The 18,839-nt window shown below is 42.5% G+C and overlaps 1 protein-coding gene across 6 annotated transcripts in view; it reads left to right on the top strand.

The window, feature by feature from the left end:
* Positions 1-18,839, top strand: part of LOC142014786 (uncharacterized) — a 169,609-nt gene that overhangs the window by 52,068 nt on the left and 98,702 nt on the right. Inside the window, exon 1 of one of the 6 annotated variants that reach the window (XM_074997905.1) lies at positions 3,052-3,101. The exons of 4 other annotated variants lie outside the window; for them this stretch is intronic. The gene's annotated coding sequence lies outside the window, so the exon portion shown is untranslated. Of the gene's footprint in view, positions 1-3,051; positions 3,102-16,455; positions 16,741-18,839 lie in introns of those variants that run through there. One more of the 6 variants, XM_074997903.1, reaches the window with a different exon arrangement.

The following is an 18,839-nucleotide window of genomic DNA, read 5'->3' as shown; positions in this document are numbered from 1 at the left end:
GGAAAACATTGGCATTAAATGGATGCCAGAAGATTGGGTGCCAAGTGTAAAGAGGAGCAGGATTGCTCTGCCAGCACGATGCATTGCCAGCACATGGAGTCTAGTGCAGAGTGGGAAATGACAGACTGCTTGTATTGACTGTGCTGTCAGGTCTCATTGTCAGACAGCTCAGAGACCATGAATAAACAGAGCCCATCAACAGGATGTCCTGGTTTTAACAGTTTCATAAGGGGGATTGTCTGCCCTGTAGCACAACACATTTTGCATGAGCATTTTGTGCTAGGGCTGAGAATTTACTGTTGTTAAAGGGCTTTTCATTGATTTGGTGTAGCTTCCCCTCAGCTGTGCACTGGCACTGACCCTAGCGCCAATATGCAACGTACTCCTTTCTGTCTAAAATATTAGTGTGATGCGCAGACAAGGATGATTGCTGTTTTTAGTCCCTACCAACATGTAGCCCATTTAACCAGTGACTCTCAGGTTAGAGAATCCATATCCTGATATCAGTCTTCTTACCATTCAGTCTCCAAGTTAAACTAGCTCTGTTCCACTTGTCTTCCTTAGAGGGCTGTTCTTACCAAAGATTTAACCATCTAGGCTGTTTTCCTCCCAGGAAATACACATTTCATAAAGCTGAAAGGTCATCGAGTCCAGTCCCTTGCCCTCTTGGCAGGGCCAAGAACCATCCCTGACAGATTTTTTTTTTAAATCTATTTTCCCCAGACCCCTAAATGGCCTCCTTAAGGATTGAGCTCACAACCTTGGGTTAAGCAGGCCAATGCCCAAACCACTGAGCTAGCAATTTCTTGCTGAGGTACTTTAAGCTGTGTGTGACTGGAAGCTTGTATAACTTGGTATTCTCCTTGTGAGGCTTTACCCCTATGGCCTGAGGCACAGAAGTGAGTAATGTTGTGTTTGAAGGTACATCTGCGTTTATAATCTGTGTGGCTGTGTATACTGTCTTCACAGTTAAACTGGGAAGCTCATCCAAGTTACCGAATTACAGCTTTTCTGCAGCTGTCCTCGGTAGTGAGAGTCAGAAGGCTGACAAAACAGCTCTGCTGTCTCACAAAGGATCAGAAGACAGATCTGGTTGTGTACTCTGTGGGCTGTTTCCCCAGGTGGACAGATGTCTTTAAACTTAGAATGAAGTTGAAAGAAGAAAGTTGCCTTATTCTGTTAAGCCCCAGTGGCTTCAAATATATATTTTTGTTTGGGGAATGTTAATTTTTCATATATAAGAAACTAACTCTATTTGATCTTTGAACTGTTTATCAGAAAAATTACTTCTTCCTAGACAGAGTTGTGTAGGGTGTTACGTAGTGCTTAAGAGCCAATAATCAGGCACCCAGGCCTCTCTGAACATAAGCACCATGTTGCCACCATGTTCATCTTTGAATTGAAGTGAGTCAATGGGCTCTGCCCTTCTGCTTCTCTTCAGGAGAGTGACATTGGTGAGAACTATACAGAAGCTTTTGAAAAATGGAAGGATAACCACTTGTGATAGAGGAAAAGTGCATTCAAAAACATGTTAAAATGGCTTGGTTGGCTAATTCATTGCCATCTTATCTGTTTTTCAGTACTTGTCTTTAGCTGATTCTCTCAGACTCCTGCTCTAAGTCAGTAGGAGCAGTAGTTTAAGTAGGCTTGGCAGAACTTGATTTTTATAATTTAAGTAAATAGTGTTTTTAAGCATTTTCTGTTCTTATTTTTTTAAATTCACATTTGTGGGAAATTATGGAGAGAGGGGTCAGTTGATTCAAAGAATTAAAACTTCATAGCTTGTCGTATTTTAACAAATCTGCAAGAACGTGCTTTCTGCACCCATTCGTTACTCATGTTTGATATACTTTATGTTGGGACTCTTAACTTCTAAAGCAACAGTTTTTCTTTACCTGTCTGTAAATGTTGATTGTCTTTGGAAATATTTTGTGGGTTTTTATATAGTGAAGTTGATGTTTGTTGATACTGCTGCTGGTGTTTGTTGATGCTATGCCTACCTATGAGCAGTTAGTGCTCTGGGTGCCTGCGGAGTGATTACAGAGGTCTTAGGGTAACACTAGAAGTGTCTGCTGCTTGAAGGCAAGAGTGTGTTGGGGGCTGCTATTAAAGTCTGATGATGGAAGTGGTGGGGGTAGAGAAACAAAGAGAGAGAACACTGAAGTAGCAGTTGATCCCTTTGCATTTCGAGGTTGGGGTTCTGTTAGCATAAACAGGATAATGTGCTCAGGACAGTTCTGTGACAAGTGTTCTTTCACTATCAGAGAGAGGAGTAGGTATCCCCCTCCCAATTCACTGCTTGTAGGGCAGTTGTGAGGGACATTTTTCAGCATTTGCAGAGAAGTGTTATTAGTTAAAAATTCCAGTCATTGATACAGAGGCACTCCTTTCACTCATACCTGTGATTTACCAAAACTCTAGCCAGCAAGTAATCTCAAGCTGCTGTTCTCCTGTGCATACTCCTCTTTCGGCGTACTCATGGAGGCTTTTCGGCATACTCATGGAGGCTTTTAAAATCTTACTCCTTTTTTGCATTACACACACACATTCTCTCTCTCTCTCTCTCTCTCTCTCTCTCTCGGCATGCGACTATTATGGAAAAAATTATGGCAAAGAGATGGTGGTTCTTGAAAGGGGTAAGATCAGGATCATCCCAATCTCTTGTGCAAGGGTGCTTCATAGCTATGGGTTTTCTGTCAAGATTTTCAGGTGCCTTGTACCATGTTATTAACTGTATGAAAACATGTAGATAAAGCTCTGTCCCATGTTCTCATCACTCTCCTCTTTGTTTCTGATGCTTTCATTGTTCCTGATTATTGCAATTTAAGTTAAGCTGGGCTACTGGGGTGGTTGTTCCGGATACTGGACTGCACTCGAAGATGGAAACAAGAGCCTTGAATATGATATTTTTCCCCTCCCCCAGTTGGAGAGGGTCTATGAAACTTAACCTCTGAGTCCAACTCACTAGAACATTTTCAGTTTGTGTTTCAAGGTGACACTTTATTAAGCAATTCAAAGCTGTTTGTGGTCCAGTACATGACACACTGGGGAGTAGAACTTCTGAGACCTGAATCTGCCCCAACCCTGCTGTATGAAGCTGGGTAAGTCACTTCAGCTCTCTGAAAGTGGAAAACTATTTATTTCTTTCCCATCTTCGGTTTGTTTTATAAGATTACACTGTGAGGTATTTGGAGCAGGAACTGTTTCTATGTGCTAGTGTAGCATATGATATACTTGGCTACAGTCTCAGGCAAGACTTGTAGGCGCTACTGTAATCATAGATCATAGGGCACGAGGGGACCTCAGGAGGTCATCAAGTCCAGCTCCTTGGTTCAAGCAGGATCAACCCCAACTAAGTCATCCCAGCCAGGACCTTGTTAAGCTGGGACTTAAAAACCTCTAGGGATGGAGAATCCACCACCTCTCTAATACAGTACAAATAATAAGTAAAACATTAAAAAAACTTAATTAGTGCAGATCTGGTGGTTTCTGCTGACTTCCTTGTTTCTTGTGGCAGTGCTCTTCATTGATGTTGGCACAGCTTTTCTGAAACCTGGTATCTTTGTTTTATATGTGTTGACTACAGTTATTGAATGCATTTCCTCAGCCAAGTTACTTGTGGGCCTGAAGAATAGTAAGGCTGGAAGTGATAGTAAGCAACACAAAATGTATTACATATTCAATGAAGAGTTCTACTTCCCTTGTAGTGTCTTCATTGTGGCAGAGATGCTGAACTTCCCACTTCTGTTGAGAAGGAAGAATGGGGAAATGCATCCGTGTGGTTCCAATTGTGGCTGCCAGATAGTGTTTCATAGCACACATCACTTATTTACCCTCTTACTGAAACTAGGTAGGATAGCTGTTTTTCATCATTAATCTCTTGGCTAACTTTTTTTCCAGCCAATGGGAGCTGCAGAGGCACAGCTGGAAGATTTCCTCCTCTTCTCTTCCTCGCCATCTTCTTGCAGGCGGTGGGAGTGAGTGGATGCTTGCTAATTTGGAGTGGGAAGTATTGAGGGGAGACACATACACTGCACTGAGATCTTCTCTCCATCTCCATTGCCCGTGGCACTGACCTGTCATACATCTCCACCCCCATCTGCACACTGTATGCTAGAAGCCAGCTGCTTCCCCCTTAAAGACTGTGCACAGTGCCTTCCATGACCATTCATCCCTAATGAGAGTGGAACATGGAGCTGCCAGTGGGGCCATCCTCAGCCAGCATCTGGATTTGTTCAGCTGTTTTGCTGACTGGGGGCTTCTCAAGCAAACCTAGGGTTCCTCTGTCCCATTTTTCCCAAACTTGGGTTTTCTACAACTCCTAGCTTCGTCACCCGCTATGTGGCTGTCCCAGCCCCTGACAGGCCTGTTCTCTCCTACAGACAACCTCCCAATCTTATGAGGGTTCTCACCAACAGTTTATACTGCAGGAACACCAGTCCTGGGATTTTTCCTTTCAACAAAGCCCGCTGCCAACTTTGTCCACATATCTTTTCTGGAGACACCATCACTGGACCTAACCAGGTTATTCACAGAATCACGGGCACGTTCTCATGTTCCTCAACTAACATTGTATATGCCAAAGAGTTAATGGGCACAAAACAGACATAAAAACACTCCTGATTCACAAACCTGCTAGCTGGCATTTTAATGGAGTGGACCATTCTGTGAATGCCTTAAGAGTTTGCGTGTTATTGAAGAGGAATTTTCACAACACTCTTGAAAGAGAGGCTGCTGAACTGTTTTATATTCAAATTTAACACATTAACACGTGGTTTGAACCAGGATGAGAATTTTCTGGGTCACTATAGGGGCTCGTTTGCACACTTGGCTTAATCTAATTCTTGACTTCCCCCAGTCCCCACTTCTGCCCCTCTACTCTCTGATTTGCTCACCTTGATTACTGTTTTTGGTTCTCTGTGCCTTAAATATTGAGTCTGTTCTGGTATGGCTATAGTCTGAAGAAGTGGGTCTGTCCCATGAAAGCTCACCAAATGAATTATTTTGTTAGTCTTTAAAGTGCTACTTGATTGTTTTTTGCTTTAACTTTTCATATGTTTTGGTCAGATGATGCTCCCCATAACAGCAGCAGCTGCTTAGGACCTAGCCAAAGGACATATTTTGCAAGTAAAGAGTGTCTGCTATAATACGAAAGTGCTTTGAGAGCATCAGGTGAAAGGTGCTAGATAAATGCTAATAACAGTACAGTTGTTACATAGAAAATTAATCTTAGCTATATCATTATATCTAAGAGGCTTGAACTGTGTGGAAGATTCCAACAAGGTATAATTAAGAGCATATAAGCATCTGTCTGAGAGGCATTGTAGCAGGTTGATGGTCAGCTGCATTGGGCCTAACAAAAGAAAATGAATGTCCACCTAGCTAACTCATGAATGTCTGGAACCCTTTTTCAGTTCCTTTTGTTTCCTCCTTTAGCAGGGGATGGTTCTACAGTAAACTTCACAGGACACCTGACTACATACATTGATCCACTTTTTGCAAGAGGAATTGGAAAACAAATTTTTCAGTTTTTAAAAAGGGAAAACAAATGACATTGAGCCATTCAGAGTAATGATGATGGCTGTGAGTGAGTGGGGGATGGTGAGGTCTGTATATATTTTTGAGTGCTTTTATATGTGAATCTGGTGGCAAGTACTAACATTTTGAGGGTGGAATGAGAAGATGTAGGCCTATGTGTATGGAAGCCCCTACTTGAGAATTCAGGCCTAAGTCTTTCGGAGATCTTTTTGTAACACATCAGTAGGGCCCTACTGAATCCACAGTCCATTTTGGTCAGTTTTGCAGCCATAAAATTTTTCATGGAATTTGGTAGCTCCCTAATTATTAGTCTTTTCTAAAGTACCTGTTTTTCCTTCGGGCAAACCCTGTGGTATTTTCCTTAAGTGTCACGAATATAGCAACAAGACTGAAAATACTACTAGAATGAAGGACTGTTGATGTGAGCTGTTCATAATTGGAAAATATAAACAACACGCATAGATCTGTCCCTCAGGAACCAAAATGTGAGAGAAATCTAAGTGTTAGTAGCAGCCGGAGAGCTAAGTTTAGTATCACCTGAAGGTGCTATTTTGAGTACTGTGCTAAGCTGTGTCTAAGAAGCTGAATTTGTAAGGAATTACACCTAGTGACAGGCATGCATTTTTTATACTGTAGCAGTATATTGCCCCTTCTCTTATCCCTATTATCTCTGTTGAAAATGCCCTTGGTTATTTTTCTTGGGTGAGGTGAGGCCCAATGGCCTTGGAGCCATGGTATAATAATATCCTTTAAAGATACAAACCCCCAGCTGATCAGTTCAGTTTGTAATTTAAGAGTATTGCTAGATTCCACATTCTCGCATAGCAGCATTTGTGAGTGACTTTCTGTCCTGTTGGGTTGGCTAGGAGAAACCTTTCCTTCCTGGCTGACAATTCTCTGCCTTCAGTTACACATGCCATTGTTATCTCCTGTAAGAACTACAATATATGCAGTGTATTGAGGCATGAAGCCATCAGCTCTTAAATTGCCACTAGTACAGAAGGCTGCAGTACATCTCCTCATGGATGGGGATTATCATGAGGATTTTGAACCTGTTGTCATCTCTCCATGCTTCCGATAATTATGGAGTCAGTTTCAGAATCTCAGCCCAGGGTTCTGTGTGGTCTGTGATATCTAAATTGAGCTCTGGGGTGAAATCTTTGGTGTCAACGTTTCTTTTTGGGTACAATGGAATGTTTTGCCACTTGTGCAGGAAATGGAACTTTCTCAGATGTTTGTCCCAGACGGAAATGAACTTCATCAGGAGCACTCTCTGCAAGGGAGGGGCTGCTTCAGCCCATACATAGTTTTTCTTTCGTAATGTAAAATTATGCTATCTCCCTAAACAAAATGCTCCTCTGCGTACTCATCTCACTCCTTGAGGAGAGGATAAGTTGAAACAAACTACATGTGGCAGATATTGGAAACGTTTCTTAATGCACTACTTCTATGGTGGTGAGGGCGATACTATATGAGAACCTCCATAGAAAGAACAGATACGGGCTCCAATATCACTATAAGATTTCCTTCCGTGAAGCCAAAACGATGGTTGTTTTCTCTTGTCATAGATGGGCTCACGGGAGCTGCTCTTTGCAACTGACAAAGGGCTATTAAGATTTGTGAGCTTAGTCTCTTTAAACAAGTACTTGATTATGTAAGGTGGTTTGAAATGTTGTCAGGCAAGCCTTTCCTTGCTGAACTAGCATCATCCCATCTCCATGCCTTCCCTCTTCTAATACAATGGTATGCAGTGTACAGTGTCAGTGAAAGATAGCAAGGCAGTCCCATAGGTACAGGGGCTTTCTGAGATGTGGACTTCCTTGACCTACTTAGGGCAAGCAATTCTCAGAGTAATACAGTGGTCCGATATTTTAAAATGAGTGGGAGTTTTGCCTAAGTAAAAAGTGAACAGACTTAAGCACCAGACCTGCACAGAAGTTTGTGTTCCCGGCTTGTCTGTTGGAGTCTGTGCTAATCAGTGGCAAAGCAGACTGCTCCTGCTAGCAGCCCCACTGCATGTTGTGATAGTGTAATGTCTGCTGTTATATTCATTGTATTATTTCTGCTTCCTAGAGTGTCTGTCAAAACATGTTTACAAACAGAACATTAGGGCAGCCAGATAATGTGGCAAGGGTCCCAGCTTTGGGAAGCTCTTGGGCAGCTTGCTGGAAGGGGAAGTAGCTGCTGAAATGTTCATGGAGTTGCCTGTGATTAAATTAAGAATAGTTCTTATCTGTCTACAGGCATCAGGGTAAGTAGCCTTATTCATTCTCATAAGGGTCAGAGTGCCTGAGGTAGTGTTTCCCAAATGGTGTTCTGTGGAACCCCAGGGTTCTGCAAAGTGAAAATAAGGGTTCCATGAGAAAGTTCCATTACAATAGCTGACTCCTCTGTGGCTTCCTGCCCTGCCACTACTGAAACAGTAGAACTAAATGTAATTGGTTTAACGGCCCTCAGGGCAGTGGGAGGAATACGGCTGTTAAACCACCTGAATTTAGTTCCATTACTTCAGCAGTGACACAGGGCAGGAGACAGAGAAAATCCCTCACTCGCCCCACTACCTGAGCAGCCACACTCCTCTGGTGGGCATGGCTTGGCTCACCCCCACCAGCAGAACACCTCCACCCCAGCCTTCCTCTGGGCTCATGTGGCTGCCCAACACAGGCTCCCCAGCCAGCCTCACAGATGGGTTAGTCCTGGGGGCTGGTTTGGGGCTAAACCTGGGAAGGGAGAGGCAGGATTGAGGCTGAGAGGGGTTAAACCTAGGGATGGGAGGTGGGTGTGAGGCTGAGAGGGTTAAGCCTGGGGATGGGGTCTGGGTTTGGGGACGGGAGTTAAAGCTTGGCAATGGGGGGTAGATTTGGGATTTGAGGCAGATAAAGCCTGGAGATGGCAGGGGGCAGGTTTGGAGGCTGAAGCGGGTAGAGCTTGGGAGCAGGGTTCTGCAAAATTCTTTCAAGTTTAAAAGGGTTTTATGGCCAAATAAAATTGGGAAACACTGGCCTTGAGGAGTCTGCTGTTTTGGTCATGATTAGACTTATTCATTCTCCATGTCTCCTTGTTGCTTTAAGAACAGCCAATCATGCCAGTTGCTACTGCTGAGGCTTAGGATCCTGGAAATTACAATTTCTGATTCTAGTATAGGAAAGAAGCAGAGATCAGATATACTGACTGATTTCACCCTTAGTAGCATTTCCTGTTCCGTCATTTGTGTAGTAATACCAGGGGAACAGAGCAAGGGGAGGGACCAAAGACCACATTCTTTCATGAAACTAAAATGGTCGCAAAAAATACTGGACACTGATGTCTCTTATTTACCCACAGAATATGTGCAGCAGTAGCAGTGTGAAATTCATATGCGGTCACCTTCTAATATGCTTCTACTCTGATTCCAAAGGATAGTTCAGCCTCCAAATGCCTTCACTTTTCTATAGAGACTGTTTATAAGGATTCCAATTGTGTTTTTTGTGATGTATTTGTACCTGCCATTGGGAATTGAACTACCACCAACGTAGGACACTAAATATTATTTGTGTAATTCTGCAAAATGGAAGTAGCTTTTTCCAAAGTGCAAAGTAGTACAATTTTTATAATAAACTTAGATAATTAAATAATTGGGCGTCTTCTTGCAAAATGTAATTTCTTTTAAATGCCCTTGTATACTTCAACAGCATCGCGATCAGCAGGAGTGCAACCTCTTTTTAAGCTTGTTTAATACAGAGAAGTTATTTGTACTCTTTTAGGTAGTGTTGTGCCTGCTCTTCCAGTTCGCGTTTCAAGTTTACACAAAAATTTGGTTTTTTTAAGTAAGAAAAGGAATTACTTACTGACCTTACAGGCTGGCCTGTAGCTAAATAATACGGGTTACAAGACTGTTCCAAAAAAAGTAAAGAAAATTTTTAACAAATACTATCCATCTCTGCAATAAAGTAACACTGAAGATAATGATACAAGATGAGAGAAGCCAGGAAATCCAGAATCCAGTGACGACATCCTGTCCTTAATCACCCCCATTTTTTGGCATCTTTTTCACAGCAGTCTGGCTTAAGGAAGATGACTTCAATTCATATCAGTCTGACAGAAATTCCATTTTAATAGTAAAACAAAACAAAAAAACCCACAAAATGGTGATGAGTTAAAGGAAGCATTTAAATGCTGAGGTCTTTGTATGGTCTGAGCTGAATTTAGCTTTCTTGAACTCAGTAGCTGGGCAAAGTAGTGACATAATGGAAATACTAATCCTTCTGTTAGCCACATCCTGAACATTCCCACAGGAACTAGACATAGATCGATGACTTGCACGGTAGTCATTAGTTACGATTGTGGACATTGGACCAAAAGGACACAAATTTGTTTGTTACACATGTTGAAACATCATTCATTAATACAGTAGTGACCTGTGTAGTTTATCTGTTATCCGATGCTTCATTTTTGTGGGAAAGTGGTGGTTTCTAGTGGTGGGACTGGAGGCTTGGAATTCAAATTGCTAAAATCCTTCTATTTTTGACTGACTATGGCACCCGTTGGTATATCAGTTAATCTTTCTGTGCCTTACTTTCCGTTCTAGAAACAGTAGGGGTGTGTCTACATGAGCCCCGTCCTTTCATAAGGGACATGTTAATGAGAGAGTTTGGAAGATGCTAATGAGGCATTTCCATGAATCTGCAGCGTCTCATTAGCATAATGGCGGCCGCAGTGATTCAAAAGTGCCACTTTTGAATGGTGTGCTGCCTGTGTAGACAGGACCTTTAGAAACAACTCCCAGAACTTTGAAAGCCCCTTCTTCCTATTTGTTTTGGGAAGAAGGGGCTTTCAAAGTTCTGGGGGTCATTTCGAAAGGCCCCCGTCTACATGAGTAGCACATCATTTGTAAGCGGCACTTTCAAATCGCTGTGGCTGCCATTATGCTAATGAGGTACTGCGTATTCATGGCAGTGCCTCATTAGCATCTTCTCACCTCCCTCATTAACGTGCCCCTTCTGAAAGGAGGGGCCTCGTGTACACACACCCTGAGAGTGCAGTAGCTATCACTGTTACATTGTACACTCAGCAGACTTGCCCTGACTTTAGCTAAACTTGTGTGTGGAGACTTTCTGCAGTTTGAGTGCAATATGAAATTGGAGCAAAAAGCTGTGTGGGTTCATTTCCATTTAACCTAAGCTTATTTTAGTTCACCTTAAACCTGTTCCTAATCTATTGAAGATAAACCAAAATATTTCTTGTTTAAATGGAAATATGCTGTCACTTCAGGCTGTCATCTAGGCAGCTCTGCTGAGAGCCACTGTGGGCCCTGGGGCAAGGTGTGAGGGGGGCTTGGCTCTGTGCCCCAGAAGGAGTGGAGCCAGTGCCAGAAGGGGCAGAGGCTAGGATATTTTGACCCTCAGTGCCTCCAGGAACTGCCCCTACCAGCTGGAGCAGTGCTGCTGTGGCAATTCAAAGGGACCCAGTGCTCTAGCTGCTGCCACTGCTATTTTGGCAGCTAGAGCTCCAGGTCTTCTAGAAAGGCCAGACTCAGGGATAATGGCCCCCTTTGCCCCTTCCCCTGGTCAGCAGGCCTGCATCTAGGTCTCCTCTGACGCTTTTGTTTTGAACCACTGATGCCAGCCACTACTGTTGAGCCACTAGCTCCATTCGCTTTGTACACCTGGGTAATGTTTCTGCTACTACAATATTGGTGTAGTTTTCACAGGTGTAAAAAAACTGCCGTAGTTAAAACCGTTAAAAGATCAGACTTGGTTTAAGCTTTTTACTTTTGTACACTTTGCAGGTTTTCTTTGCATTCAACAAGGTTAAAAAGTTATTTAAAAAATCAAAATTTAGATTTCTGTAGTGCAGTTCTGCAGCAATGGTTGATTTCAGCGAGGGTATAGAGGAAAAATTTGGATGTTTATGGAGGCTATGGTGGGGCATTGTATGCTTTAGATACAGTTAGTGTTTTTCAGTGATTGCACAATTGATTGTTTTTGGACTTTTAATAAATACTGAGCTCCCAACTTCTTTTGAAAGAACAAATTATGCGCTTCCCAGTCTGGACAGTGTCTGTTTTAAGTAGGTCTCTCCACTGCTTTGTGTCTCACTGAATGACATTGGATGAACAAGACTATTCTTATCCAGCTTCTAGGCATAATTTGAATATTTGCAGTTGCAAGGAAAGGATGCACAGATGAAGGAGACATGATGCCAATGATGCCAAAATGTTTTAAGGCTTAACAATACCAACACACCTGAAATAAATCCAAACAACCACCATCCACTAACCTCCAAAGAATCCCTTAAACACCCAATACAGTTATCAGGAATATTCTTTAATCTCTTATGTCTCTCTTCATCTGAACGCTATCTGAATAACTTGGAATAAAATAACGAGGTGATTCATAATGGGAGTCATGGCTGAGTTTCAGATTATGTCAGAAGATATAAAATGTAGTGTAAATTCTCTGGATGAGGCGATGCAATTGTTATGCGCTCAGCTATCACTTACTTTAACGGGTGTTGTGTATTTCTGAATTGTGTCTAGGCTATAGTAGCATTTTTCATATCCACCTAAAATAGCTCGCATTATTTATAATTCACAGGTCAAGGGCAGGTGTAAAAGCATCTGTAGCATTTATGTTACATGGAATGTTAAAGTGTCAATGCTTATATCAGAGGAGCAAAGTGAAACCAGAAAAACAAACCAGTAGCACTGTGACAGGAGACTTTCTGATAATCTTCTGTCCCAAAATTTTCTTAAGGTTCCATCCCCTTAACATCTAGGGGTCCATTGGTTTACACTGACTGCTGTTAACTAAAAGGGCTCTTTCAGAAAGGATTCCAGAGGGTATCAGTGCTGTGACCCATGCACATTTCAGCTGTAGAAGATCTAGTCAATTCATGTTTAATGTCTCTGTGCACTACAGCTGTCTGCATTATAGGAAAACTTTTAATTGAGAGAAAACTTTAATTGGAAGATACTTTTTCAAATTGTAAAACAAAATATAATTTGAAGAGTGGTTCGGTTTGAGCAGCTCTGACTATAGACACTTAAATTAGGTTAGATCATGTCAGGAGCTGTCAGCGGCAAGCAAAATAAATTCTTCATGTCAAACACCAACAGTGCAGTATCTCAAACGAGCAATGTGCACTGAATGACTGACTGCCATGATCTATCTGTCTGGCAAATCACTGTGTGTTCTCTCTCTCTCTCTCTCTAGTAATTAATTACAGGATTACATTACTTTTGAGGCCAGAGCTGTTCTCTTCTGCCAATTTGAGGGGACTGCCATCATGCTAAGAGCAAGCTAGTTCATTAGCCTAAAGCTACACTCTTGTGGAGGAATAATGATAGTAACAGGCCATTAATTCTGACCACAGCAGGCCTGTGCCCCTAGTTTTTTAATATGATAACAGGCACTTCCTTTAACCCACCTCCTGTGTCATGTTCTTTTGCCCCTTCCTTCATTTTTTATGGCCAAGATAATAGGTTAACATTCTCACCTGTGAGGATTTTGTGAATTTATGTAAATGACCTACTGTCTCACACATGCTATGAATCTATTTTGTTTGCAGGCTCTTGTCTGTTTTAAACCAGTGTTGTTTTATGAGTAGTACATTGTCTGCAGGTGGTTCAAAATAGTTTATTGGATTAAATTTTTCATAGAGGCTAGTTGTAATTCCTAGTTTCTTAGTCGCTAGACAGATCAGGATTTTCCATCATTGAACTCCTAATGGTGTAAATAGGTCTTTAAGAAATTTACCAGAAATTAACTACAGAACTAAAGCCATAATTCAGAGGTAGAAAATGTGGAGGAGAAATGATGAAAAGGTGGGCAACTAGGTCCAGGAGCAACATCCTGATGAGAGGCTCAGCTCCTTATTCAGAGAAATGCACAGACACCATTACTTAGCTCTTCTGTGATTTCTACTGAAGTGCTGTTTCTGGATCTTCTTTGAAAGCTGAGAGCTTGGTTTCATTGGAGTCTATGACATAGCTTTCTTTGATTTCAGCTGAACCAGGATTTCACCCCCTATTTTTTGTGTTGTCAGCTGGCTCAATAAATATGTGATGAATTTAAGTTTATACCAAGCCGCATGGGCAGGTTTCCTTCGCCTCTCCCAGCTACATTTTCTGGGGAGGCCTTTCCCTATCATTAATTCTACTGCCATGTCTGATTCTCCTTTTTGCATTGTCTGAAGAGTAGCCTAATATTAACTTGTACTCTGTTGCCCAGGTGCAAGTAGCAGGAGTATATGCATACTAGAGATGTTACAGCAGCACAGCTGTAGCACTGCTAGAGCTAGTAGGCTAGAAATTTACTATTTTTAAAACAATTAAGATCTGGTATTCCACAGAAACTGGCAGCTAAAGCTTCTGAACTTGCTGTAAAGTCCACTTATTGTTGCCCATGATTGAAAAAGCTTCAGACTCCTATTTTAACCTCAAATTTACATGTTATTTAATGCTCAGCAGCACAACTCAAGTGGTAGAGAGTGATCCTGTAGTGTTTGATAATGCAGCCTTGTTTCGTTAGGCAACATTCTGTGGCTTCAGAGCAAACCAAAATTCTAGTGTTTTATGCTTGGAGCAGCCAAACTGCATTTTTATTTTATGGATATCTGGATAAGCCAACCACTTCCTGATTTCATATTGTCCTCAAAGAAAACTGAACAAAACCAGTGAACATTCCTGAGCATAAAGATGAAATATAGGCAAATCAACAGTTTATTGTTGTTGTATAATACTCTACCCTGAAACTTGAGGCACTATGTAAAGGAGCTATATTGTGCCTGAGCTTTCAACTGTATTTTATATTAAAATTTATCATAAAACCAGTGGTAAAAGAAGACATCCTTACTGTTGCATGTGGTCTCTGAATGACTTCTAGATCAAATTGGCTAGTCTGCTCAATCAGGATGTATAAATAATGTTTGTTCTACATATTGGACTATCACCAGTTAGAGAAATTATGTAACTGGCACTTACCTGGCAGTGGTCTTTACAATGCAAGAGGTTGAATCGAATGTACCTAGCTCTTCTATGACAGGCTTGGCTCTTTAGGATTAACTGCAAGTTAGTAATTATATATGAATCAGTGGTGCATGTGGCTGAATTTTGCCGTCATATGTCCACATGGCTCCCCTTGGATTCAAAGGGGAGAATTTGGCCTGCAGAGAGCACGCTGTATACAATGAGTAAGAAAATGTAATTTTTCCTGACCATAACACTGTAAATTCTATCAACCATCTAGCCAGAGAGGGATGCTTATAAATTTGAAAATCAGTCTTTATGCTTTCTTCCAGAGCAGTTAGGTGATATTAATATTTATAACACCTTAAATTTTGTTTCTTTTCTTTAGACAGCAAGGAAAGAAGGTCCCTGCCCAAGGAATCTTGCAGTCTAAAGGAGATTGTTTCATCCTACAACAAATGTAACCCAAAAGTCCAAGGGCGTATTACTAAATAGTCTTTGAACATGGCAGGAGAAGTGAACACCAAAGAGGTCCAGGAGCTTCACTGTAGTCTCATGTGGGGGGAGGAGAGAGAGAGAGAGAGTACTTCTGGTTATAGCTGCATCTAGACCTACCTTGAAAATTGGAGGCTGTTCTGCACAATTTGGTACATCGATTGTGTACCAAAAATCAACTTTGGAGCCATTGACTTCTGTGCCTGTCTTCACAGCAGAAGGTTGATGGGAACACTCTTCCTGTTGACCTTCCTTGCTGCTATGGGGATCAGGAGGAGTTCTTGGGTTGATGTTGACCCTGGAATGCACCATTTCGCACATGTGTGAAATGGCACCCCAGAAGTTTCACCCAGAGGGGTTGATCTTCTCCGGTGAGTGCAGATGTAGCCTTAGTAATTACATTGGAGATAGAGAAGTTCTGCCCATGACTTCAAAGGGGTTAAAAGCAGCAGCTGTCCATATGGCTTGTCTGAGATTACATAGAGAAAAATCATCCATTGCATGAAGCATTAGGAATTTTAACTTGTGCCAGCCACGTGCTAGTTTAAAAGCTGTCTTAGACTTGAGCATCAGAGGAAGAAATGTTCATTTGGAACCTCATAGGAAAATCATAGACTATACATACAAAGTCATGCTGTACCGGGCTTTTGGAAACCCTCCATTTGGGCATCTTTAGAGGATTACTGTGTTTAGCAGATGTTTACAGATTTGAGTGCCAAGAGAACAGTGCTGGATCCCCATGAAGGGTTTTTAAGTTCCATTAGCTTTACACTTTTTTTCAAAGTCTGCTTTGTTCGGAAGCTTTGTCTCGCTGGCACACCTCCAGGATGTTCAGTCAGTTGTTTCTAGTGCTAGCTAAAACATAACTCCTACAAAGCTCAGATAGACATGAATTGACACTGCTGGGTCAGACCAAAGGCAATCTAGTCCAGTATCTTGTTTTCACATAGTTGCCAGTGCTAGGTACCCCAGAGAGAATGAACAGAACTGGTTAATTAAATGATCCAGCCCATCACCAATTCCTAACTTCTGCCAAACATAGGGTAGAGATACCATGTGAGAGTTTTCCCTTGAGGTACCACCAGAAACTGGGGTATCCCTGAGCCCTCTGACTCACCAGCCTGGGTTCCCTCTCACACTGTATGGCTGTGACAAGCTGCAAAGCTCTCCAGCCTGTAGAATAGAATCATAGAACTGGAAAGGCCCTAACATCTAGTCCCCTGTACTCACAGCAGGACCTGTCACTTATCCCAGATTTATCAGGAAATTTGAGGTCCCATCAAGGATTGAACTTTTAACCCTCTAGTTTACAAGGCCAGTGCTGTAACCACTGAGCTAGTCCCTGTACTTCGAGGAACATTCACACAGCTATCTGCAGTAGCATGCAGGCTCTCTAACCATCAGGTTCTCAACCCAGGACCCCAGAACAGTGTCCAAGTCTGGCCAAAATTTGGGCTTAATAATGTCCCTTCCTCTCCCTCAGTGCAAACGAGGATACACATGTGGTAACCCAGCAGAGACTTTCCCCAAGCATTCCACTCAAAGCTCACATGTTTAGATCAAAGCATATTACATGGTAAATAAACAAAACACAGCCTAACCTTAACAGAGTAGTTGCTGGAGTTACACGAGGGTTGTGTTCCCATGCACCCTCACATAACTTGAATTTCATGTAAGTTGGGGGATGGTCTTTTCCCCCGGCAGAACATACATTCTGCAGCCAGGGAAGCGCCAGGAGCACCTGGAGCTCCTTTTGCAAGGTAAGTCCTGGGGTGTGTTGGGGGGCAGTTGGGGAGGGTTAAACCTGGCGGTGGTTTGCAGCCATGGGAGTAGGGCAGGGGGGTTAAGCCTGGGGTGGGTTAGGACTGCAGGGGTGGGCAGAGGGGTGGAGTTGAACCAGGGCTGCACGGCCCACTGGGTGGGGGCACGAGCCGAAGACGGCCGTGGGGGTTGGAGGGGAGGGCATGAGCTGTAGCCAGGCACAGGAGGTGGTGAACCGAGGCTGTGCTGGTGTTTGAACTGGGGCTGCGCAGATTAAACCAGGGCCGGGGGAGTGGGATTTTGAGTTATGCTTAATTTGCATTAATGCAAGTTAAGTGCAACTTGAAATCATGCATTTCAAGGGTGTGCTGTATACTGAATAGATTGGATATGAACTAGCAGATTTATCATCCTGAGAAGTGATACAAGCAGGCTGCAGATTCTTAAGGTGCAAGCTGGACTTCCTTTTCACGTTGGAATCCCCATGTGTTTCATAAACAGGCTAGAAATCCCTTTTGCCTGGGTCCAGGAGTTCCCTCAGTTTAATTTTTGTTCTTCAGGTGTTTCCAGGATTCGTCTTGTGTGGGAAGTGAAGAACCATGGATGATGTCACTCCCTGCTTTGTACAGCTTTAGCATATGGCACGAACACTTTGTTTTAAAACTTGGTTTCTGGATAGGTTTGTGGAAAAATACTGACATCCAAATGGAGACCAGAATCATGTGACCTGGTCACATGTTCTTGTAGAGTCATAGTAGCCATTACTTACAGTTTTTCTGTAGTATTCTCAGGATGTCTCATCAGGCAGGCGATAAGCTTCTTCTAAGGTCTGTTGTTCTTCCTAATGTCCCATTGCTCTGAATAGTCTCTTTCCAGCCACTGTCTAGACTGAAAACATCTTGTCTAATAAGTGTTACTGAGGTATAACTACATGTGAAGTGCAAATATTTAGTATTTGTAACTTCAGATGCAAAAATGATAATACATAAAAATAGAATAATCCTATTCTGCAAATAATTTTTCTATAGACATCTCACATGATGTATTTTTGCATAAAATACATATAATTATACTCATAGCATAGTATTACTACGAAGAATATGCTATGCTGTGTCACACGCCAACCCTGCCCATGTGGCTAATAGCCATTGATGGACTTATTTTCCACAATTTTTTCAAGTACTTTTTTGAATGCTCTTAGTGGTCTTGGCCTTCTCAACATCCACTGGCAGGGTGTTCCGCAGGTTGGGCAGCTCTGTCTTGTGTCCACTGCAGCTGGACTTGTAGGGAATGATTGTTGAAGCCTGTGCAGTGGCTTATCTAAATCAGAGGTCTGCCACTCAGCTGTTCCCAAAGATAAGTTGACTCATGGGTCTCTGGCCTGAGGAATTTAAAAGGAGAAGCATGCTAAAATTAAAATTAATGGCAATGCTTTGGTCTTTAGAAGTCTGAGACTTCTCTGTGCATTTATTAGTCATCGCCCCACAGTCATAGAATGTTACAGAGAAGAGTTTCTTCCCCTTGGTTACTTTTAAGCAAAGATGGTGGCTATAAACAAAACACTTCCCTGAGACAGGCTTCTGGAATGTTTGTGGTGGCTGCAGGCATGCCACAGGCAGCGCTACGCCAGCTGGCCTGTAGCAGAACCATGTTCAACAGGGGGCCATTCCTGTCCTGCCCCACCCCCAGGCTGTCCTGCTGCCATGGACAAGGGCTGCTCCAGCCATGCTGGAGCACCACCCCCATCTGTGGTGTCCCCAAGGGGTTGGAAGAACCTCCTTCCCATGGGGAGCTGCTCTAGTCCGTACCAGTTCACCGTAACCAGTGCACCTCATTCATTTTGGGCGAGGCTTACTGGTTAACCAAGTAATTGTTAACATCCCTAGTTCTTTGCAGTATTTGGTTTTTTTTTGTACTTTGAAAAGTACAAAAGTCTTACTTGAGTTACAATTCAAGAGTCATGAGAAATCAAGAAGGTCTCGTATGCCTTCCAAGAGAGACGTGTTGCTCTTAGAGCTGTTTGTGCTCCCGAGGGGAAAGAGGAAGGTGATAGTCTCCTCAGAAAATACTGTGTGTTGCAAAACAGCTCCAAGCACTG

Source organism: Carettochelys insculpta, chromosome 6 (genome assembly GCF_033958435.1).
Source record: "Carettochelys insculpta isolate YL-2023 chromosome 6, ASM3395843v1, whole genome shotgun sequence".
Taxonomy (NCBI): domain Eukaryota; kingdom Metazoa; phylum Chordata; order Testudines; family Carettochelyidae; genus Carettochelys; species Carettochelys insculpta.
The sequence above is the reverse complement of the archived record's forward strand: the minus strand, read 5'-3'. Positions and strand labels throughout refer to the sequence as shown.